Below are 25086 nucleotides of genomic sequence, written 5' to 3' on the forward strand. Positions count from 1 at the left end.
TTGCGTGTATTAAAAAAAAGAACCAGCAATATGGTGTGTGAAAAGTGAAGCAAAAAACGAACATTATGATGACGCGGCTCGCGGGTCCAGCAGTGGAAGAATGAAACTACCATTTTCATGAAAACCCCTCCGGAAACGGGCGATTTGTCATGGAAAGATTATCCAGTGGCAGCTTACACCGGGCTGCAGGACACGCCTGCCGTGGGGAAGCGAGCAATTTCCGGCCGTTACAACTATCGTACTCGATCGTAAGATCGAGAGATATTTCTAATAACGCATTCATCATAGATGGAAAGCATAATTATCGCACTACGGTGGACATAGATATGAAGTGGCAGTGGAATATAATAAAAAAACAGCTCAATTTTCCTTATTATAATGATTTTCCACAATGCGCTGTACTGGAAAGTTCCCGCGTAGAATGTACAGATATTAATTTCCGCTTTTTAATTGATTTTTCCTTTGCTATTCCTTTGCTATGTAGAGGCGGAAAAAAAGAAGACCAACACATCAGAAAAGATGTAATAGTTTGCTGGAAGGGAAACGAAATTTGCTTTTCATTCGGGCAAAGAAAACAGCACCCAAGGTAAAATGGAAATGGTGAAAAACCTCTTTGCACGGGGATAATCTGGAACGCTGTCGCAGAACGAACGAGCGCTTAAAGTCCGTAGAACGTAACAGAAGAGAAAGAATGAGCTTAGCTAAATTCATTGTTATTCGAGCAAAGTTGTGGAACACGTACGAAAGGGAGCAACGTTTTAGTACCTACCACTTTGGTGACACGTTCGCATATGAGCACGGAATGGAAATTTGTACTACCGAGTGGCAGCGTTGAGTTGAGCAAACTTGAGCAAAACACATGCTCTTGTCACGCGAACGAAATTTTTCCGTCGAAATAATGCAAATGACAAAAAGAGTGGAGGATTGTAGGGAGCTCTAAGTGAGCAAGATAAATGCGCACATACACACATACAGAAAAAATGTACAATTTAATTTAAACCTAAAGAGAAACTCAGCCCAAAGGGCACCTGGGTGCATGGGGTTTAGTGAAATAAATTATGCCCTCTCCAAATGCCCGCTCATCTACCCACTGTTTGAGCTGCATCCAAGTCACTTGCCCTTGCTCTAATGCTTCTTTCTGTTCGTTAAGATTGAGCAATTTGTTTCCCTTGACCGAGATTCCGAACAGCTCTTGCCCCTGTCAACCAGCCGTTCGACACAGCGCAAACACTCAGGACAAACAAACACACCACAACAAAACACGATCATGTCGCCACTTGTGCGTTTAATCATTCATTCTTTTGCGCGCACTCGGGACAACCGAGATGGGGAGAAACATTTTATTTTGGTTTCAATTTTTTCAATTATTTCCCCGCCTAATGATGGGCCCAATTTTTGTGTCACAGCAAACTAGGAAGGGGCAGCCCAGCTGCACGGACCAAAAAGGTGCTTTCTATGGTACGCTTCAACGGTCCTAAATAATTGGTAATTCATTTTTCATATCCAAGCGGCCCGGGGGCCTTTTGTTATGTATGGAATAATTTGATTTTCATTTTTGTCTACCCCTCAAGGGCCTGGAAGGAATGGGAAAGGAGCGAGTCCCTCGCCAACATGCATGTCAAAATGGTTCATGTTTTTGTCGGCGCTCAGTCTCGATTTGTCGTGATTGTGCCCGGCTGCACCGAAGCCTGTCAATCAATCGTATTCAGTAGTGTTGCGGTGTGTGTGTGTGTTTGTAGGACCCTTCCACCACCTGGACCAATTTCTAAGAATGCCCCACTATTTTATTTAAAACATGTTACACCCATACCCACCGGATGGAAGCGGGGAAGGTTGGAATGCCAAATGCACCCGTTCGAAGCACCATTCTAAAATCCCATCAATTTCGAACGAGCTCAATGTGGTGTTTCGCATACCAAGGGCTGACTGAGTGGAAATTCTGAAGAACAAGTTTGGCTCTTTAGCGCGGGGGCAGTGCAGGGAAGGATGCTGCTATTTTTATGACTTCTTTCAGTTCTGGTTTCGATTACCGCTTGTTCGCATGTCGCTCCGCATATCCACAACGCGGGGGTAATATCGCGCGAGCGCACGGGTCGTGTTATTTATATGAGTCGACAATCGATTACTTTTGGATAGGAAGCGGCACCCCGGTCTGGTCAGGTCAGGTTGTGTGTATGGGATGGGTAAAAATAGCGTACGCGCCATTCGCCCTCCCCCCCCTCACAGTTGCTAGACAGTTGGACGACCACTGTGACGCTGGTGGATTTTCCGGCAGCGCGCGTTATGTGCACCACTAGAGCGCGGATTTTGAATGGATTATCCGTGTCCGGGTCGTACTCCAATCGTTTATGATTAATATGAGCCCAAAGGAAAATCCGAGGTAGGAATCCGAGGTGAGCTACCGTTTTAGTTTGGCATTCATTATTATTGTTATAAACGAGTTTTTAATGATAAATAAAATGGTCTAGCTATCAAAACAGGAAAGATAAGATATTGTATTAAAATTAATGCCTAAGGATCATCATGCATTGCTACTGACCATTCCAGGTACAGGAGTTGGCTCTCGCAATACTGCAATACACAGTGCTGCAAAATGTCATGAGAATCACGAGATAATCGCCACCGAAAACAATGAACATATTCGTGGTGGCTTAATGTTCATTGCTGATACTCAATAAAAGTGTGTCATGACAGGCCAAACGCGACGTGCGAGTGCTTGAGTCAAATACTCTGGCTGACAAGCTGAGCTTAATGCCGAGGCAAGCATGATCACGATTTTTTATGGCTGTGAACAGTGCTGCCAAAAGCCACAATTTCAGTCACCAATACTCATGATCAGAGGTGAGTTTCAAACAGTTGGTGAACTTATCCCATGCTGGGAGATATTTTGCTTAGCACCCAATTCTTGGTCACACACGACATTTTCTGGGTGATAATCACGATAATCAATAATTTTCTTGGTGATTGCTTTCTTGGTCACGACATTTTCTGTCGGTGATAATCATGACAGTTTTGGACGCCTAGTATCGTGCTGGCCCAAGCAACATAATAAGCATGCTTTCTCGTTCTGTCTGGTTTGATGGTCTGTCGGGTCAAACAGAGCGAGACACCATGCTCATTTTGTTGCTTGGGATCACTCGCACGCACCGCATATTTTCCATGACTATCGTGATGATCACCGACAGAATATATCGCGACTGACTGACTGAAGTGACTGACCAAATGAGCGACTGAGTTGTCGTAATAACTGTTTGAGTCTCACCTATGATTATCACAGTAGAGCTCGTGATGCTGACATGATTTTTGTTTCAGTCAGAATTTGTCATGACCATGTCAGTCTTGACATTTCGCAGAACTGATCACAGTAAAAAACAGTCATGACAAAGTTGCAAGCGTTGGTTTGAGTATCACCTTTGATCATCACTGAGTACGTGACGTTGTCATGGATTTTCTATCTGTCGGATTTTTGTATGTAAGAAAGGAAAAGCGCTAGTGGTAGTGAGAGATAGAAATAACGGTAGCGAGATCAGGAGAACGAGAGCGTACTAGGAACGAGTTGCGAGAGAGAGAACGCGCAGCGTTAAATTCGGGAGCGCGGGTTAAGCGCGAAGAGTTGAATTCGGACCGCGAAGCGAATAACATGTTGTGAACTGAAATCTAAATAAAGCGTTATTTGTCTAAACCGAATAAAAAACTCCACATTTGGTGTCAGAAGTGGGATGAAAATCCAGCAAACAGTGGTTTTACGTGTAGCTTGTGGAATGAACAAGAGTGATTAGAACGTTGAGTAGATTGATCTAAGAAAATCAATTGAAGTGAGGGAAAAGTGATCCCGTGACTAATTGATTTGAGGTGATCAGAGTTAGACTCAAATTTCTGTGGAGTGAAAGTCAGTCAAAGTGAAGGAAAGTGTTCGTTCCTGTGACCGATTGATTTTCGCCAAAAAAGTTGACTGATCAAAAATGGATGAGCTGGAGCAGCGCATTCTTGATCTGTGTGAAGAATTCACGAAGACTGGCCTAGCGAAAAGGTGCCAGCAAAAAGGGTTGCCCTCAACGGGAACCAAAGAGGAAATGGCTAGATCACTAGTGGAAAGTGAAGAAATGCCCAGCGCGGATGATTCTACCATGGATCATTTTCATGACGCGGATGAAAAATCTGAAGCGGCAGCTAGCAGTGCAGCAGCGAAAGTGGAACCGAGCATAGTGCAGCAGCCCTACTCCTTTAGGGACGTGGAAGAGGGAATTGAGGCATTTTGTGCAGATGGCTCAGTAGATTTTGCTGCGTGGCTGACAGATTTTGAGGATGTTGCGACCATGGCGGGATGGTCAGATGAGCAAAAATATGTGATGTGTCGAAAAAAGTTGGTGGGCACAGCGAGAAGTTTTTTGCTAACGATGCGTGGGGTCTCATCGTTCGGGGCTCTTCGCAAGGCGCTAGTAGCAGAATTCGGAGAAAAAGTGCGTCCGATGGACATTCATCGTCAACTTGCATCACGACGACGGAAAAAAGGGGAATCTGCTTTGGATTTCATTTACTCTATGCAGCGAATTGCCAAACAGATTGACCTTGACGAAGAAAGTGTGTGTGAGTACATTGTTGATGGTATCGCGGAGAGCGAAGCGCAACGCGCGGCATTGTACGAAGCGCGCACGGTGAGAGAGTTGAAAGAAAAAATTGCCTGGCAAGAGCGTGCAGCGCAGAAACAAACACGTGCGGTGAGATCTGCATGGCACGAGCGCGCGGGGCAGAAAGAGAACAAAAGTTTGCCGGTTCAAGACACAATTCCTGTGAAAAATGCAACAAAAGCACGTTGTCTTAATTGTGGTGTGATGGGACATATGGTACGGAATTGTCCAGAACAAAGAAGTGGACCACGGTGTTTTCAGTGCAACGAGTTTGGGCATCGTGCGAATCAGTGTGGGCAAAGGAATAAACAACAACCGGGTACAAGTACAAACCTGATAAACCATGTCCAAGCTGAGCTACCGACAAAAATGGTCCAGTTGGGGGGAAAAAATATAAAAGCGGTTATTGACACAGGCAGCGAAGTGTCGATTGTCCGTCAAGACACATTGCAAGATTTAGGGTGTGTACAACAAAGGATGGAACAATCCATACAACAATTGCGTGGTTTTGGTGGAATCATACAAAAGCCGATAGGCGAATTGGTAACAAACATTGGCATCGATGACGTTGAATACGAAATCAGTTTGCTGGTGGTCTCTCCAAATTCGATGAAGGTTCCAATGCTGGTAGGCATGAATTTTCTTCGAAGTGTTTGTTACGCTATAACCAACGATGGAGTGCAGATTTTTAAGAAAAAAAGTGACAATGAGGAATCGGGTAGCGATCACGAAAGTGCTGTGTATAAGATTGATTGTGAACAAATCCAAGAACTGGAAGTGCCGGAGAAGTTTCGAGACAAGGTACAAGCACTGAAAAGTCAATACGAAGCTTCAGTGGTGGATAATTACGAAGACAATTGTCCCATACAAATGAAGATAGTGTTGGAAGAAAACGCGTCACCTTTTCGGCATACGCCCCGTCGCTTGCCTTTAATGGAGGAAGAAGCAGTCGAAAACCATGTAGGGGAATGGTTGAGGAAGGGAATTGTTCGTCCATCGACGTCAGACTTTGCAAGTCGCGTTGTGGTAGTGAAAAAGAAAGACGGCACTAGTCGGATTTGTATCGACTTTCGGAAACTGAATACAATGGTTCTAAAGGATGGGTTTCCAGTTCCATTGTTAGAAGAAGTTTTGGAGCAGCTTCAGAGTGCAAAGGTGTTTACTGTTATGGATTTGGAAAACGGGTTTTTTCATGTGCCGATAGAAGAAGCTAGCCGCAAGTATACCGCATTCGTTACAAAATCGGGATTATTTGAATTTAATCGTGTGCCATTTGGACTATGCAACTCGCCAGCGGTGTTCATAAGGTTTGTGAATTATGTTTTTCAAAATTTGTTAAGAGAGAATGTGTTGCATATTTACATGGACGATATTGTGGTTTGTGGTAGTACGGCTGAGGAGTGTTTAGAAAAAATGGGGAAAGTGTTTGAAGTAGCAGCCCAAAATGGATTAAAAATAAAGTGGAAAAAGTGTCGTTTCCTTCAAACATCGATTGAGTTTTTGGGACATCATATTGAAAACGGATCGATTTGGCCTGGACAAGAAAAAGTTAGTGCGGTGAAAAATTTCCCTATACCGAAAAACATAAGAGCAGTGCAAGCGTTTTTGGGTTTGACGGGATTTTTTAGGAAATTTATAAAAGGATATTCTATTATGGCCAAGCCTCTTACTGACTTGTTGCGGAAGGAGGTAGATTTTAAAATGGGTAGTATAGAGATCGAAGCCTTTAATGATTTGAAAAGTGCGTTAGTGAAAGAACCGGTGCTCAAAATATACGATCGAAATGCTAAAACAGAAGTGCACACGGATGCTTCCATCAAAGGGTTTGGGGCAACAATGTTGCAATGGTTTGATGGAGAGCTGCATCCCGTATATTTTTGGAGCAAGAAGGCAACCGATGCAGAGGCCAAACATCACAGCTATGTGTTGGAAGCAAAGGCTATTTATCTTGCGTTGAAAAAATTCAGGCATTATCTCTTGGGGATAAAGTTTAAGCTTGTGACCGACTGTAATGCATTCAAACAAACATTGAAGAAAGCAGACGTTCCGCGAGAGGTGGTGCAGTGGGTTATTTGCTTGGAGGAGTTTAGTTTTGAGGTGGAACATCGTGCCGGAGACCGATTGAAACACGTCGATTGTCTCAGTCGATATCCACAGTTAACAATGATGGTGACATGTGAAGTGACGGCTCGTGTTAAAAGAAGTCAACAAAGGGACGATTCAATAAAAGCGATAGTTGAAATTCTTAACACCAGACCGTACGAAGATTACAAAATAAAAGGAGAACTTTTATACAAGTGTGTCGAAGGACAAGACCTTTTAGTGATTCCGCGTGATATGGAAAAACAAATAATTTCGGACATTCATAGTAAGGGTCATTTTGGACTATGCAAAACCATGCACGCCATAAAACAACGGTATTTTATACCGCATTTAGAGCGAAAAGTGAAACTGATTCTCAACAGCTGTGTGAAGTGTATCATCCACAATAAGAAGTTAGGACGAAAGGAAGGGTTCCTGCACCCCATTGACAAGGGAGATCAGCCACTGCAAACCCTTCACCTCGATCATGTAGGGCCGATGGACGCTACGGGAAAGCAGTACAAATACGTTTTGACTGTAGTGGATGGTTTTTCCAAGTTCGTCTGGTTGTACCCGACAAAAACGACTGGAGCGGAGGAAACGTTGAGGAAGCTGGAATGCTGGTCGACAATTTTTGGCTATCCGGCTCGTATCGTAACCGACAGGGGCTCAGCTTTCACAGCCAACGCATTTGGTGAGTACGCTAATCGCCATGGTATACAGCACGTCGTTTGTACAACAGGAGTGCCGAGGGGCAACGGTCAAGCGGAGAGAGTGAACCGCACCATGTTATCGGTTTTGACGAAGTTGTCATCGGAAGATCCTGGAAAGTGGTTCAAGGTGGTGCCTTCTGTGCAGCGAGCGATTAACTCTCATATTCACGTAGCAGCTGGAAAGTCGCCATTCGAGTTGATGTTCGGGACAAAGATGAGGACGTCGGAGGTGGAAGACTTGTCGCGGTTACTGGAGGAGGAAGCGTATGATCGTTTTGATTGTGAACGGCAGGAAATGCGAAAAGAAGCGAAGAATGACATTAGTAATGCGCAAAATGTATATAAAAAACATTATGATTTATCACGAAAGCCGGAATATGCGTACGTGGTAGGAGATTTGGTAGCCATCAAAAGAACACAATTTGTAGCCGGAAGAAAGCTTGCTAGCGAATTTTTGGGACCGTATGAAGTTATTAAAATTAATCGTAACGGACGATACAAGGTTAAAAGGGCAGCCAATTGCGAGGGACCGAACATAACAACAACAAGTTGCGACAACATGAAGTTATGGTCGTTTGCCATCAGTAACGACAAAGTATTTTCGGAAGATGAAGCAGAATCGTAAAATGAATAAAATGAATTAGAAGAAAAATCTTCAGGGGCTGAAGATAGGGTAGGACGGCCGAATGTAAGAAAGGAAAAGCGCTAGTGGTAGTGAGAGATAGAAATAACGGTAGCGAGATCAGGAGAACGAGAGCGTACTAGGAACGAGTTGCGAGAGAGAGAACGCGCAGCGTTAAATTCGGGAGCGCGGGTTAAGCGCGAAGAGTTGAATTCGGACCGCGAAGCGAATAACATGTTGTGAACTGAAATCTAAATAAAGCGTTATTTGTCTAAACCGAATAAAAAACTCCACATGTATGACATTGACAGTGACATTTTGAAGCACTGATTGTACATAGTTTCACATTTCAATACTTTCCCTACTCTACTGAATATTCGAATATTTTCTTTTATGCATTTTATGGCATAGTTTTGCGTTCCACAATATTGATCCCATTCTCTCATGCGAAACATGCAAGAAAAGACCATTCCATTCCTTCCCCTTATTGCAGCAAAGGGGTAGTTTGAAATGAAAATGTTTCCTTCCAAGAACTCTGGCTGTTCTCCTCCGGCCCTGCCCAGTGCATAGCGTAGTCAAGTCTTTCTCTCCGGACCGGCGGCCATCACAAGTCAGCCACTCTGCCATGCTCTCCATCGTCCATCGGGCTCAATTTTGCGCCTGGTTCGTGATTGATGGTCAACGGTAGCAACGGTAGCAGCAAAACTACCATGCTTCAACCCTTTCCATCCTTCCCATTCGCTTTGCACTTCCACCCGAGCCCTTGGCACATAAATCATAACTTACAAGCGATGCGAATCGCAACATCTTCTCAGCGCTGGAAGCTATCGTGCGCGGGGCCGGTTGAGGCACACGAATCAAATTTTCATATTTCAATCCTTTACTGCGACCAAGAAGAACTACTGCACGTTTTTACTGCCCCACACTGTGTCTGTGTGTGTGTGTCTGTTTGCGAAGCTTTTGCAAAGGGATAAAAAGATAAGGACCGTTTTCTTTGCCACAGCAATGACCACATGGCTCGCCCGTGCATGTGCCCTCCAGCACTACGAAGTAAGGGTCGTTTCCATTGCCAAGCAGGCAAGAAAACTGTCCACAAGCACAAAGGGTTAGCACAAAAGCAAAAAAGAAAGACGCACACATATCCGACTCTAACCATCCGTGTCTGTCATATTGTTTCCCGGGCAGGCGGGCATAATCTAGTCCTTCAAACGAAACACACACCGAAACTGCTGGGGGAGGGCAAGCGACACTGCTGCTGCTGCGAATGTGATTGGGCACATAAATCAACCCACTCAGCAAAAATGGGGAGGAGGGTGTGCGATGAAGGTGCACAAGCTGGACGGGCTCGGGGAAGTTGCCGTTCATAAAGTACTCGGACTCGTGGCAATGTGCATAGAGCGCCGATGGGCGGCACCGGATATGGCAGCATGTATCGTTTATCTTAATCCAGCTTCCAGCGACACGAATACCAGCAGTGCCAGCGGTGATCAAGCGAGAAAACGATTGTGTCACTAATGCTTCTTCCTTCACATTTATCCTTTTTCCTTTTTTATCCTCCTTTTTCCAGTAAGCGTCTCCATCAAATTTGTCTTGTGAAATGGGTTTTTTTTCTCTGTGGCAATTACAATATGGAAAGGATGTTGCTGTGTGGAGTGTAAAAAATGATATTATAATGTCAAATTAAATGAGTACGACTGGGAAATGGAGGGTTTTTTGCGGTGAAATGTACTGTAGATAAAGAAAGCGAAGCTTTTACAAGGTTGTCTGAAGGGTTTTGATACTGTGTGTTGCTTTTTTTGCTTTTAGAGCTAATTTTTGGACGTCAATCAATACATTATAGAACAAATTCAATTGTGTATTTGATAATTAAACGATGATTACAAAAAAACATGTATTAAGCTGTAACTTTTGTTTTCTAAAATACATTTCTCAATATGCTTGAGATATAAATTATTCACCATTTTACTTGTTCCCTACTTCCTGATCAATCGCTCCGCCCCCTCCGGGGTGAATACTTTCTGCCCTCTCAACTATTAATGGTCGATTTTTATCACTGTCGAAAATGCAATTTTATCTCTCCGATTCCGATCGGCAAGGCCAAGGCATCAAAAACCAATCAATGTACCGATTTACAATCCCATCAACTTCCACGACCCGGCACTGAAATAGGAACCCATTTTTCCCTCCCAAACGGCCGCCGTAGGGCGAGCGGTAACATTCGATTATATTTCATTCCTACTTCCCCCAAACCCGATAGCTTCCCACACCCTTCTATGGTAGGCTGAACTGGTACGGGTAGTTTTGCCTTTGAAACTTTGAAACAAACAAAAAATGGCACCCGAACCACAACAGCACAACAATATCGATTGAACCGTGGCGTTGCCGGCGGTCACGGCGTAACCACTCGGTCCCGTTCGGCACAGGAACTAACCTAACCATTCGGTGCGTGACTAATTGATAAAAGAAAACTAACTCCCACCCGAACCGTTCCACCCGCCAATGGATATTGGCCACTAGTTAGCCGCAGACCGCTGCGAAACAAAAGCTTTCCTCCCTCTTGAAAAACCGATGAACCCATGTTGCCTTCCAGCAGTTTTCAATTCCCCAAAGCCCACGGCAGGGTTAGTTTTATAGTCTTTTACTTTTGCTTTTAGTTTTCGGTGGTGGTGGTGGTGGGTTTTTGGCTCTTTGTTTCAATACCAACCTCACCGGCTCATTTGCCTTTTTGGAAGCTAAATTAGAGACTGCAAACTGACGGCCCGGGGAGTACGGATGGGCACATTGCATGATGAGCGGCCGAGCACCACGAACACACCACAACAAAACCGATCCTTTCAACCATTATGTAAGCGGAAATGTTGGACGCGCTTTTCCCTAGCACCCCTGGCATCCCCCCCAAAGGAGTCCGCAAATGTCAACGGTTACATTTTGCCAGCGCACAAACATTCCAGAGTTGGTGGTCATGCGAACCCAAAAAAAAGCTGCTAGCGACGGCAGCGTTGTTAACGGGAGCATAAACATATTGTTATGTAAATTATGTAAAGGTCGAATTTGATTGATCATATATACAATCAAATTGATTGGCGGTTTTGTTTCGGTTTTAGTTTAGATATTGAAAATGAAAATGGAAAAAAATAAGTTACTGCCTCTTTGTTCGGTTGCTTGTGCTCATTTATCTCATTCAAAACATAAGATATTACAATACAATAGTACTTACTTACTTACTTACTTATCCGGCGCTACAACCGCTTTGCGGTCTTGGCCTGCCTCAACAATACAATAGTATTGATGTTTAATCCATATGTGTCCATTTATAATCCACTCCACAAAGGATATTCAATTCCCCAATTGTTTAAACAGTAAAACAAATAAAAATAATTAATTAAATATGTTTTCTTGTGATTCCTCGCTAACCATTATGTTTTTTGCCTTGAGCAAAGCGAAGTATCTCAAATGCGTTTAATTAATTATTTTAATTTGTTTTAGTGTTGAAATAATTGTGAAATAGAATATCCTTTCTTTTCGTGTACGGTAAGCTTTATTCTGATTAAAATCTAATGAAATATAGCTAAAAAACACCAATTTTCTCGTTTTATTTCACTGGAGCTGTAACCCGGACTTTATGAAGAAGAAAGTCCAGTTTCACAGTAAAATATATGGTATTTTTATACAATCATGATTTGGCAAAAATGCTTTGCCAATACCTCATTTAACCTAATATACTATAACATTAACTTTACATTTGAGTTTAGTTTTTTTGTTTCATAGCTATATTTTATATGATGAAACTGACCCAGTGATGACTTTTTTAACATTAATCAAGGTGTGACTTCTGCTTTCAATTACCTAAACACACACAAACATCCTCCATTGTTCGACTTTTCAGTAAAAGCTTCATCGACTCAAAACGGTTGGTTGAAACGTGTTAAAAGCCCCAAACTATCAACACGGAATTATCCTAATGGGGCTATAAAAATTATCTACAACTTCGACCTTCACCAACCGCATTCCCTGAAACGATCAGCCCACCACCAAGCCCGCTATCTTTCTAAACTATCTTTGGAGCTGTAAATGCAAACAAAAAAAAACAGCATTAAACAAAACTATTAACTCTTGCCTTCCATGTTGGGTTTTCCGTTTGTGTGCTGGTCCCGATATCTTTGTGGAAGGATTAGCCCCCAGTATATCGATATACAACAACAAAGGTTGCTCGTTGCTAAAACGCCATCCCCACTGTTACTGCTGGATACATATTCGTGGAAATGAAAAATCAATATTCAAACCCGTTTTCCGTTCGTTAACTGCAAACCCCCGTACTAGCCCGCTCTGTTTCTTAGCTTCTTACGAATTAATAATGAATATCCTTCCTGCCCACAAGTGGTTCTGTAAGCCGTTTACAGCAACAACAAAAAAACACTGTTACTGTCTGTTTGTTTGTGTTTGTGTCGTTTCGAGTGATCATAACGAGCAAGCATATCAGTATGTCCAATGGAAACACCAAGTTCCAGGCGAAGGGTGTGTCCAGTTTTTTTGTCATTCCACGAGTCCGAGTCTGAAAAGCCACCGGAAATTGATTTGTCTGTTGTGTTTTGAATGCAGTGAGCTTTGTTGGTCGCTTCTTCCTTTGCGAGGGGACGCCCGTGCCAAAGGGACTCCCAGACAAATTGAGCGGAACTAAGAAGGTTATTGAATGCTGTTTTCTTTCAGTGGTCTATCAAAAATACATCATTTTAGCTTGTTAATATTAAACTAATATAAAAGAAATAAAAGAAAAAACCAAATACCAGCATTTCAAGCTAATACACAGTCATCGGGTTTGATTTATTTTAATCATACCAATAAATTTTCCTCATACGTACACATTCCCATCGCAAATGTACACACATACCTTTACTGTACATGCTGCCACAATCTTGACAAATTGCAAATCACCCACCCCCTTTTCCCATCGTTCGCTCCCACTTACCGCTCTGGCACTCAAGCAAAAGCACACGACACGCTACATAAAAATTCATAATTTCTTCCCAATCACAACAGGCAGGCATCGTAACGTAACGTGATTCCGTTTCCGAAAAAGCATCCAGTGGCGTTCTGAGCGTTGGCGGCACAGTAAAATGTCACCAGCCGAAACGAGTCTCGGGCCCCTAAATTTGCTGTCAACAAAGGCGGGCGGCAGAAAATGCGAATTGTGTATGTGTGTGTGTGTGTGTGTGTGCGATGAGAATGAACGCAGAAAGCAGCCGAAGCAGCTTCATCGCCAAAGGAAAATCACAATTTACTACAACTCACAATACACGCTGGGCGGAACTGACGAGGGGCATTGTCGGGTAGAAGGCATAGCAGAGCAGATGAACCGCCGGCTGTACACCCATTCGCCGTGCCCTGCAATCAAAACGATCCCGGGCGATGGTTGCTTCATGCCTGCCAACGTAAAAGCTGGCCGCATGAAGGCTTCGAAGGTCACGGTGCTTTGTGCGCTAGTGTTGAGTTCTGCGTTTGTTTTAATATTTTGCGATGAATTTTTGATGTCTCATCATTTTTCCTCACCATTTCCCGGTTTCGAGCAGTTCGGTTAAGGTTCGGTTCTGGTGCAGCGCTACTTCCAACCCGGACACAATAATACACATAGAGCTCAACTCGAAAAACGAAGGAACGTTATGCGGAACTGAATATCTGGCTCTGAGTATGTGTGTGTGTGTGTGTGTATATTTCCGCCTCCAATGGCAATTGATTTCAATTCTCTCCATGCCATATCAACCTTTCATCGAACGCACGAAAGGCTTGATTGGCTCGGCAAGGTAGGTTGAGCGAATAATCTTCTTAATGAACTCTTTCGCTTGCTTGGCACACTGGCAGACAAGCAGCATCATAACCGAACGATCCTTGCAGCCGTGGTGCTGGTTGACTCTGAATATGTTATGCGAACAAAAGGTTAACTCATGCAGAACATTGGGCCTGGTGCTGAACGTGACAAATCGAAGGCCCGTAACAGCTGCCAATCTTCGTCGCACATCTTCGTGCGGCCGTGAAGAGCGAGTGTTGATGAGATTGCTGTGTGTCTCGCCGAGTGTTCCCCCCTAAAATAGAACGATGTCATATTTGCCGCATCATCATCAGCATCATCTTCGTCGTGTAAGGAAGACGCTGATTCACTCTCCAAAAATCCTCCCTGAAAAGCTCAACCAGAATCTTCACAATGGTGATATATGTGAAGCAATTTCCTTCCCCATCGCTATGATTGATGCCATACACGCACATACACTTTTACTAACTTTCTCGATAGGACTCGTTGCAACCATGCAGCTCCAGAACCAGCACCGAAAGTCATCAATGTCATCGATAATCTTTTGCCAAAACTGTCCCATCTCAAACGCCGAACGACTGGGTGACTTCCAATTTATGACTCTCTCTCTCTCCCACGCTGTGTGTGTGTCTATGGGTACGGTTTAAAGGTTTAAACCCTGGTGGTAAAACTTTCCCGAAAAGCTTGTCGTTAAATTAAACGATTTATGAGGCAGAACCGAAGTGCCGGAGGGAAGTGATTTTTGGGACGCCCCCACACACTCTAGCAATCCCACCTTTCACATGCGGTGGCGTGGTTTTGTGTAGGTTTGGAAGTGATAAATTAGTTAAATCACTACCAGCGAGGCATGAAAGCTTTGATTTATGTAGGCTAAAGGTTAGAATTCAGTGACTTTTGTAAGCGTGATAAAAGTGACTGTGTTTCAGCTGTAATTTAATTGTACAGTGAAAGGATTTACGACGAAAAAACAACGTACCACGCTGGTTTAAATGTAATTAATTTCAGCTATCGTTTATCTTTTACCCGCTGTACGGTGCTATAAATTAAAACTTTCTCCCCCCTTTGCAAACACACACATACGGACACACATTCAAACTGAGCACATAAAGTGAAACATTCTTGATGGGAAGCTCTCGCTACCTGTCGTAAAGGATGCCCGTTTCACATCATACACTGCCATCTTAAGCTTTCCTCTTTCCGGTGCAGATAATGCAGACAACGGGGTACTGTATGAAGGAGTATCTGCTTATCCTCCGCTCGTTTGCTCTCGATTGCTCGACCCTCTTTCCACAGTTTTATGACCTGGTTGAGAAAACTACAATCTACTATTATAAGTTGAGTAGCCGCAGCAACAGAGCACTCTCACGCTATCGCATTAAACTTCCCGAGCCGAGTTATGGTTTTAATGGTTGGCATCGCTAGCCCCGTTTGGGTGCTCTTAGCGTCGTTGCTCTTCATAAATTTGCAGTTGACAGTTCTAGTGCTGCTGTGAGCTGCGTTCCACTCACACGCAAGGCACAGGTACAGCACCCATTTTATTAGTGAGTATCTTTATACAGGGTAGCAGCTTCCAGTCTTAGCCGCAGCTGTAAAACTAGGTGAGTACGATCGTAAGTTCATTTATTGTTACTGTGAAGCTACTGTTTCATTGCAAAGCTACCTATTGCACTAAAAGCAAGTGGAATTTATAATTTTTAAGTAATTTCGCTACACTAGAACGCGACACATGAACTTTACAAAGTACTGGGCGTCTACTTTAATCCTACATTTGGGTCACAATAGGTCTCTTTTGAATGGGAACAATTGGGCCGGAAATAATAATGCAATGCTAGACCAGTATTAGGATAACATATTTAAAGACCTGCCATGAAACGGGATCCAATTTGAAAACGAAATTTACAATCTCAAGCTACAAATCCCCCTCAGTGCCAGATGGAGACGCCTGGTTCGTATCGATCGTTGCAACAGCAATGGAAGCGAAATTTCAACCAACCAACCATTTCCTTGACCTTCACACCACAGTCGTCGTATGTAATGGCATGAGAGCAAATTTATCGTTCCCTTTCCGCATTTCGACACATGCTGCAGCAAATAAGACACATCCACAGCAAAAACAAACAAACACAAAATGCATTATGCAGTATCAAATTCATAACCCATTAGAGCTCACCTTTCCACTTCATGCCCGTACCGGTCGGTTTAAGCTTGGCAGCACAGCACAATAGAAACCATTTGTGGGTTGGTGTGTGGCTGTGTGTTTGTATGTGAGTATGAGCATTTATAGCACACTTAGTATCCGTTGCTGGCCGGTACCCGCCTCAACAACCACCATCCCGGTTTGACCACTACGAACCTTCCTCTTTTGGCATCTGCTATGTACACACACGCACAGACACACACACAATCAAACAGAAACACACAAAGAGAGCGTCCGAGGATCAGTGGCCGGCATCAGCATCACAAAGCGACTGGCCTTTCCGGGGAGGATGGCCGGCTCCAAACAAAACCCCGAACAAACTTTCCACTCAATTAGAGCAACCAATAAAACTTATCATCATCGCTATGATACGCTCATCTCGCCGTAGGTGGTTGAAGATGGTGTCCTTCCCTCTTCGTTGCTCCCCTGCCCTTCTTGTTAATGTTTCCTTCCCTATACTGGCAGCCTCCGTTTCTAATCGTCAATAACGGACCAACACAAAAAAAACTTTTCTTTCAGAGCAGTTTTTAAAAGGCCTCCTTATTCTTTGTTCGTTTTTTTCTGTTTTATTTCACGTTGCCTCTACACTTTCATCTAACTCGGATGATTGTATGAAGTTGTTGGTTTTCTCGGCACTCGCAAACTCTCTCTCTCCCTCTCTGTTTCCTCCGGAAACACCCCAAACCGATCAGCTGGCCAATGTGTTGCCCTGCAGAGGCAAAGAAGCTCCACTGTGCAGCGAAACGCAGGCACGGTTTAGTGGCACAATTTAGCGCTCGAATAAATTTCCCACAACTGTTCGGGCTCCCACCGCATGCAAGCGGCACACAGGCACAGCTCTAACGAATGACCTGGTAAGGCGTGATTGTATCGTTTTATTTTATTTTTGTGTGTGTTTCCCACCCTAAAATGAAAAAAACAACCCTCAATACTCAGAAGCAAACAGTTTCGGAATCGGAAATCCCATCTCAATTCGGGGAGGGAAAAATATCTCCCCCGTCCCACAATCAGCGCATACCTTCCCGGGCCATACCCACAGTCACAACAGGGAAGCCATTTCACGTTTCACACTGTTTGCTTCCTCGCGGAGGGAAGGCTTGGGGGTTTAGCCAGTGATTGAAAAACGTAAACGACGGTGACGATATTGCACATTTTCCCCTCGCTTGCTCTCCACGTCTAAATGCACCTAGTGCATCGGGCCGGGGCACGTCGGGTAAATTCATCCCGGCGAGATGTGCTCGCATTCACGATTCGCCGAGCGCCCTATCGGTTGTGTAAATACAACTCTGATGGTTTGCCTCCCTGCTTCCCAGCCACCCGATTCGGGCATAAAGGGCCACCATACCGCTGCAGCTGAAGGATGCAAAAGTGGGTTAAATGTAAAATTTATTCTATTGACAGCAGGCACAACTGCTTAATGGTACTGTTATGTTGTCGAACTATCATTGCCAGACGGTGGCAGTAGCAGCAGTAGCAGTCGCTTATTTCGTTCTTCATCCTTCTCTCGCTGTGGAAGACGTTCCAACAGCTCGGTTTTATCACGTTTGCCACCACCGTTGCGATAGAAAGTGCGTAGAAAAATGCATCACGTCCCAGATGCGGAATCCGTACTTTACGTCGCCGGTGGAGAAAGATTTAGTGGCACAGTGGTCACAGTGGGCCACAGTGACATTTGGAATCATTTGGCAGACAATATAAAACAGTTAAATTTTGATTCTTGGAATTAAATGGCAATTATAACGTACATTGCGTTTAAATGTATGTAATCATTAACAACACATTTTCCTTAAAATTTCTTCATCTTTTATATGGTACTAGCAATATTAAGTAGCTGTGCTGATTAGTGATATCCGCCCAGTTTGTAAATTATCAAAAAAAAAATACAGAAAATTTATGGTATTTTGCCCAAAATGTTGTTCGATGGTATAAGCATAAACGCTCAAACAAGTTTTCAAAAGAAAGAACTTAGTTTAAAAATATTAATAAATAAACAATAATTTTAATCAATATTTTAATATTTATTATTTTAATTCTCTTTGTGGGTGCCCAAAAACAACCAACCAATAAGCTCAAATGTTAGCCTGTCAGTAGAACAATAAACATCATCCGGGTTGTATCAATTTGACAGTCGCGGTCCGTCATATTGGATATTAGCCATTTTTATTACAAAAAAATGCATTTCATAATTGTTTTCTGTATGTTTTTACTATACATTTTCAATTTTAGCACTTTTACATTTTATATTAAACTTGAAAAAGTCGATGGAAACAATGTTGAACCTTTATTGACACAATATTAATCCTTCATTTAAAAAAAATCAATCCTTCATGAGCTAATTTTGGATCGCACCAGCACCAAATCTGTGATTTCACTTAAAACTGTAGTTTTGTGATAAAATTACAATTTCAATTAATTTCAAGTGATTTTCCATTTAAAAAAGCACAAACCTGTTTTGTACTTTTCTTGTCACTCACTGTGTGTGTTTGCCTTCCCGCGTCACAAAACGCAGCACCGGTACCACGCACTCGCTAACAACAAAATCGGATGGATTTATTTCGGGTGCATCCGACACTACATCGTCGACCCCGCCAGTAACGGTGTTGTCATAAACCAATTCTGCTGCTGCTGCTGCTGCTCCTGCTGCCAGAAAACGGCTACCACCTTCACCTTCGGGGCCGTGATGAAATCAGACAAACGACCCGATTCTGCCTCTCGATCGTTATGAAAAGCATCATTTAACCGCTCTCGTACCCTTCCCTCCTCACATAACACAACAAACAGGTCGATTGAGCTCCCTTCCCTCTTCATTCCACATTCCCCTGGCTATGCTTGTCTGCAAAACGCTGCCTCAGCACTATTCGGCACTATGGTGTATGGTGCGTTGGAAAACCGCGCCTCGCGCCCAAGAACGGCGGGCGGGCAAACAATTGCACGAGGCCAGGGGGGCACCACCGCCGGGGTGCGGTAAATGTGCGAAAATACATTTTTATTACCATAATAAAATTGAACTGACGGTTGCAAATGGCGCTTTGGGTCGCCTGTTACCGTTCTGCTAGCGCATCGTTACACTTCACGAGCTGACGCGGGCAGATCGTCCCGATCGACCCACGCAAGGATCAAACTGTCCGATGCTTTAATATTTTTCCCATCACTCGTGCCGTACCGATTCGGTACGCTTCAAACACGGGACAACGAATAAAACGGAGCGTGGAGACGAGCATCGAACCACATTGCATTGGCGGGTGTTACTCGGTTCCGTCGGGGTCGGGGAATGCAGGCCGGAGGATTATCTTGTTTTTGTATCATGCTGCTCGGGCTCGCCTACTGTGAGCACGATAAAGATGATGATGATGATGATGATGGAAAGCGCGCCTTGGTAGAGTAAATATAGCAACGGGCCACATGTAACCACCTTATGCACAGAGTTTTGATGTGTTGCTACTGGTGCTGCTGCTGCTGCTGCTGCTGTTGCCGCTACTTGGCTACATACAATCCAATCTTGTTTGCACTCTGCCGAACACAAACAAGCACATTTCAAGCATCAGGAAGCTGAATGCGTGTGACTGTGAGTGTGTGTATGTTTCGCAGAGGAATAACTTCCATCAAGATCAACAAAAAATCCATAAAAACCACCCGGCGCACGGCTGGTGCTGGATCGTTGCCAAACGGAGCACAAAGATTACACTTTCCCTTTTTGGCTCGGGCATTACAGGGGCTGGCAGGCTCTTGACAAAAGAAGATCGAAAGATCGGATCTTTTTTTTTTCTTGTTCATTTCAAACGCTCCCCAACCTCTCCCGGCCAGAGCAAGTTGCAAGATTACGAGTTTATTGTGTTGGAAATGGAATCCAATTCCGTTTACGAGTTTATGAGCGGTGCGCTGCACTGCGTTCTGGGCAAGGCACAGTCGGCACGGTCAGTACTCGTGCTCGTGCCGGCGCTAAGCTTACCCATAGGCAACTTTACCATTGACAAATTGTTGACCACCGACCGTACGATACCGTGCGCACGCTCGTCTGTGTCGGTGGCAGCGGCTAGCGGGAGTTTCGTATTGGAGCGATGCGCTAATGGATAAAGTTTTGCATCGTTACGCTCCGTACTGTTTGAAGTGAAGATTAACTGGAACTCGAACTCGCAGGTTAAACGGCAACAGTAGCAACAGTAGCAACAGTAGCAGGAGAAAGGTAGCAGCGAAATAGCACGTGCTTAATCTGGGAAATTACTAAAATTAATGTTTCTTTTTGTGCGCGACAGTTTACACGGACGCACTACACGTAGTACGTGGAAAGAGAGGTTGGGAAGGTTAGGAAAACTTTAGCAAAGTGCAGTCACTGTTGACGCAGCAATTATCATGAACGGGAAAATTTAGTGAATGTAGTTAAAAGGCGCTTTATCGCAAAACTTGTAGAAGTCGTTTGGTCGTGAATTGGACAGTGTTATGTCGTAATAATTCATTTGCTGTCATGAAAAATCCTTTTTGTTTTTGCAAGTGTAATAAAAAATATACAAAATAGTAATTCTGCTACTGTCTCGTTTTAACTATAGACACTAATACTCACTTTCAAAGATTGAGAAGATCAGCTGGTTAGAAAAATGTTCAATGCTAAATGAAAAAGGGTAATGCTTTCTAGCTTTTTACTATTATGTTGCTCAAATCGTTTTCTGCCATGATACCGAGTGATCTTTTATTCATTTAAGATTAAATATCAGATCTAGGAGTCATATAAATTAGATCATTGGCTGCTTTAATTTTAAGCAAACATGACTAAACATGTGGCGATAAAGGTAATCAGCAATTAGTTTAAATATTATAAATATTCACACATGACGGCTTAATACTAGTGTTGGGTAAATCTGATTCAGATTCGTGAATCTGAATGAATCTTTGAAATGATTCAATGAATCGGAATGAATCTTTGAAATGATTCAATGAATCTGAATATCGATTGGTAAGATTCATGAATCTCGAAAGATTCGTAAATTTCGAAAGATTCATGAATCTCGAAAGATTCGTAAATTTCGAAAGATTCATGAATCTCACAAGATTCTTATATCTCGAAAGATTGATGAATCTCAAGGGATTGATAAATCTCTAAACTTTCATAGAGCTTCAGCTTTTTATTATTCTTCTTTATTTATTATTCTACATGGTCATGCCGCCCTATACAGGCTTTCGAGGCTTCTTGGCGATACCACGTAGCCGGTTAGTTTGTTTTGCTACGGGGTGACGGTTCAAGCGAGGATTGAACTCACGCCGAGTATGTTTTAGGTGGGATTGGGCAAATTAAATATTTTGAAAATCATAAATATCTAAAGAGTCATAAAACCCTGGAAACCTATGAATTTAAATGGATTTATGAATCTTATAGATTCAAGAATCTTTGAAGGTTCTGCATCTTTCAAGATTCCTGAATATTTAGAAATTCACGAATCTTTGAAGAGTTGTGAATCTTTAGAGATTCATGAATCTTTGATGATTCAGCTCGAGATTCGAATCACTCATCACTGAAGATTCTAACGAATGAATTTCAACGAAAGATTAATGAAACCCAACACTACTTAATAAAAGATAGTATAATGCATCCCATCTAGCAAATCTTTCCATCCTTCTCATTACGCACTACTCTTTCTCTCTCTCTCTCTCTCTCTCTCTCTCTCTCTCCCTCTCTCTCTCTCTCTCTCTCTTTCTCTCTCTAATATACTCATGTTTCAAGTGTAGTGAAACTGCTTGCCATTCCACCTTCACCATTCACTTTCTTCTCTCTCTATATACATCCGCTTCAAACGAACATCGGTTTTAATTGCTCCGCACGGCACGGCGGCATCAAAGACTTAAAATACTTTTAATTTTAATTTCACCAACCATCCCCCCCCTCCCCTCACTTGCACTTTCGCCCGAGTGTTGCAGTAATGGGCGCAATCATGATTTTTATGATTCATTTAGAGGGTGCTCGCCCCCCCAAAAGCCGCAAACGTCCCGTGCGACCGTTGTCCACCAACACGCGCTCGCTTAATATCTTAATGATGCTGATTGCAACGGAACCGTTTCGCAGAGAAGAGGAAAATAAAAAAAAAAACGGCAATGCCCTGTCTGCCCTGTCTGCACGCGTATGTTTATTAATAGCGCACCCAACCATACGCATGCACGACCGTTGCGCATCGTTCTGCAGGTGCGATTGTGTAGCACAATTTATTGACGGTCACCAGTGACTTTGCTCTCTCGGCAGGCAGGAACACAGAAAACTGTATGGAAATGTTAACAGAAAACATGATTGAATGACTGGGTGGTTCGGTTGGCCTTTCGGCGTGGGGGAATCCTGCTCAAAACGGAACACCACAAGCACGAACAGAAGGACAAGGAAGCAAAGATCACGATCATGTTACCAGGGCGGAGTGAAATGGAGGAAAAATATGGAATCTGATTTTAACGAGTAAAGAAACGTCTCAGCCTCCGCATAACAAATGCATGAACAAGAGCAAATATCGTCACAGATTACCTTTTCGCAGGCTTTCCCCTGTGCGCGCTTTATTTACAACACATCGGATTATCAATTTTTGCTCTCGTGCTCGTCGCAGTGGTGTAAAAACGGCACGTTCTGATGCGTTCCTTAAGACGGCTTTAAGCCATAAAGATGAAGACGTATGGGATGATACTCTTTCTCTGTGACCAATTCCGTCTGACGATAGCGACGGAATTTCCATGCTACATTGTGCGCTACAGTTGAAGCGTACCGTCTCACTGGAACACTCCTTTAATTATAATGGCTTTCTTTGTGGTATGCAAATGATGCTGTTGTTGATCGTCGTCTTATCATTTCATCAAAGTGAGATTCTGTTTACCCCCGTCACCAATCGGTTTAATATGCATGAAGGGAGATGGTGTACTACAGTGCAATGTACAAAACAAGCTCATTTCCTTGGAATGTCGTTGCTCGAGGAAGATTTTTAATAAAAGCATTCCATTAAATAATGGAAATAAAGCTTTAATTTAAAGCTGTTCATTCCGATCACGATTTGAGTATGGAATTGTGAATTGTAATATTACTGGTGGATCTAAGTCGATCTCAAACAAGTTTGAGCTCTTCCATCACAAGTTCACGCTATATTTGATTCATGGAAAAATGCTTCAAATTGAATTTGAAATCCATTAGAACTGCTACGATGATAAACAGCTAGCTCTTGCTGAGTAAGATTCAATTTAAACGGCAGATCTTTTCAACCCAACCCTATACAAAATGTCAATTTTACCTTCCTCTTACCTCCTGACCAAAACGTTTCGTACAATACTTGCTCCAAACCCCGAAGGCACGAGAAAAAGCTCTTTCTGCTCCACACACACAAAACACACCGAACGAAAGCTCTTACGGAAATGTTTGTTGGCTTTATTAAAGAAATGGTATCCATTCTCTGTGCTGCATGTCCTTTCATCACACGGACAATGCTTTGCTCCGATTGAATACGCTGGCCAGCTGCTAGTTCCAGCATCCTTCATTGACCTTTTGTTCGCAGTTCTCTAAGGGCTACCTCCGTACAGAGCGTCTTTGTGTTGTGTTTTTATTTCTCTCCAAGCTAGCCTACAGCAAAGAAGCGTTGAAAACTTCCGTCTTATGGCTTTCCCTGCCCAACAGCATTGCCGCCCCATAAGAACGGCTCAAAGAGCAACCTAGTTGTAATTAATTACCACCTCTACCTCTACCACTTTATTAGCTGCCTTGCTCGGCCGCTCCACACGCCTTTCCAGTGCATCCACGTGGCGGGTCATTAGCCGTTGAAGTAGTGAGTGTCTTATACTGCGAACAGGATGCAGCGAAAACGACTCCCGAGGAGAACAGGAGTTGAACTTCCATTCATCCACCTACAACAGCACAAAGCGGCTCGTATAGAACAATGCCGCTTCCCGGGGAACAATTGCAACCATTTTACAATTTCCCGTGGACATTTCTATCCCTCCCCCTTCTAACACATCGAATAAAAACCAATCTTCCACTGTGGCTTCCCACCGAGCGATGGATGAAAGCTAAATTTAATGCCACTTGTCCGCTGCCCCTTACCCCGAAGGGCAGTTCCTCTGTATCGTTTGTTTGGTGATACAGTTTAATTAAAAACTGCTTCACTGGGTTCGAACCTTTTCGATCCTTTTTTTTTGTCGCCCTTTGTGTTACCCCCTTTTTTTTTTGCTGTCCACTCAGCTGGGTCCCACATCGCTTTATTCCCATTTTTTTCTCTCTATTGACTAAATTTCATCATACATCCCTTTCTTTGATCGGCAGGTGTCATCGAACTGCTTCAAAGCCCATCGTTCCATCGTGGTACTTCCCGGTTGTGGTTTGGGACGGATGGGAGCGGAGGAGGGGGCAGGATGACCCACTCGAAAGCCGTACCCACTAATGAAGGTATTTTGGGGGTGATCTATCTTTCTATTTTCCTCTTTATTCCTTGTCCCCTACCCCCTTATCTTCCCCACTACAGGTGCTGCAATCGATAAGTCTTATCGGATCGGCTATCGAACGGGCCGCCAATGTTCGAGACGACACAAAAAAGATACACCGTCATAAGGGTATATAAAAAACAGGATAGCGGGAAAGTGGCTGTTTTGTGGATGGAAGTTGCCTCTAATAAATAACAACGAGGGTCAATATAAGGACCCAGGCGGGTGGAAGACAACACTTACACACTATCGGCAACGTTCAGCGGCCGTCGGGGTGGGTGGTACTTTTTTTTAATTAATTGACTCGTACTCGATGTTGTTGCAGCGGGATTCTTCGCTTGTGGTGAGTAATTGATCTGCCCCCTTCCGTGCTGTGTCCCTCCAAATGCTTCCTTCTTGTGTCGGCGTGCCTTCGGCGGCAGTGAAGAGGCGATAAGTTTTCCACACTCTCTAGCGAAAGCCTCAGCTGGATTGCTGGGCTGGTGGGATGGACTGAACGGCATACGGCTTCCCGTGTTGCTCATGGGGTGCCTTCATATGTTTTCATTTTCACTTCGAAACACCGACACATGCACTTACACACAATAGACTCACACGTACCATCAAGTACTGGT

At 43.5% G+C, this 25086-nt stretch overlaps 1 protein-coding gene across 5 annotated transcripts in view; it reads right to left on the minus strand.

Moving 5' to 3' along the window:
* Positions 1-25086, minus strand: part of LOC120961629 (uncharacterized) — a 114078-nt gene that overhangs the window by 88316 nt on the left and 676 nt on the right. The window lies entirely within an intron of this gene.

Source organism: Anopheles coluzzii, chromosome 2 (genome assembly GCF_943734685.1).
Source record: "Anopheles coluzzii chromosome 2, AcolN3, whole genome shotgun sequence".
Lineage (NCBI taxonomy): Eukaryota > Metazoa > Arthropoda > Insecta > Diptera > Culicidae > Anopheles > Anopheles coluzzii.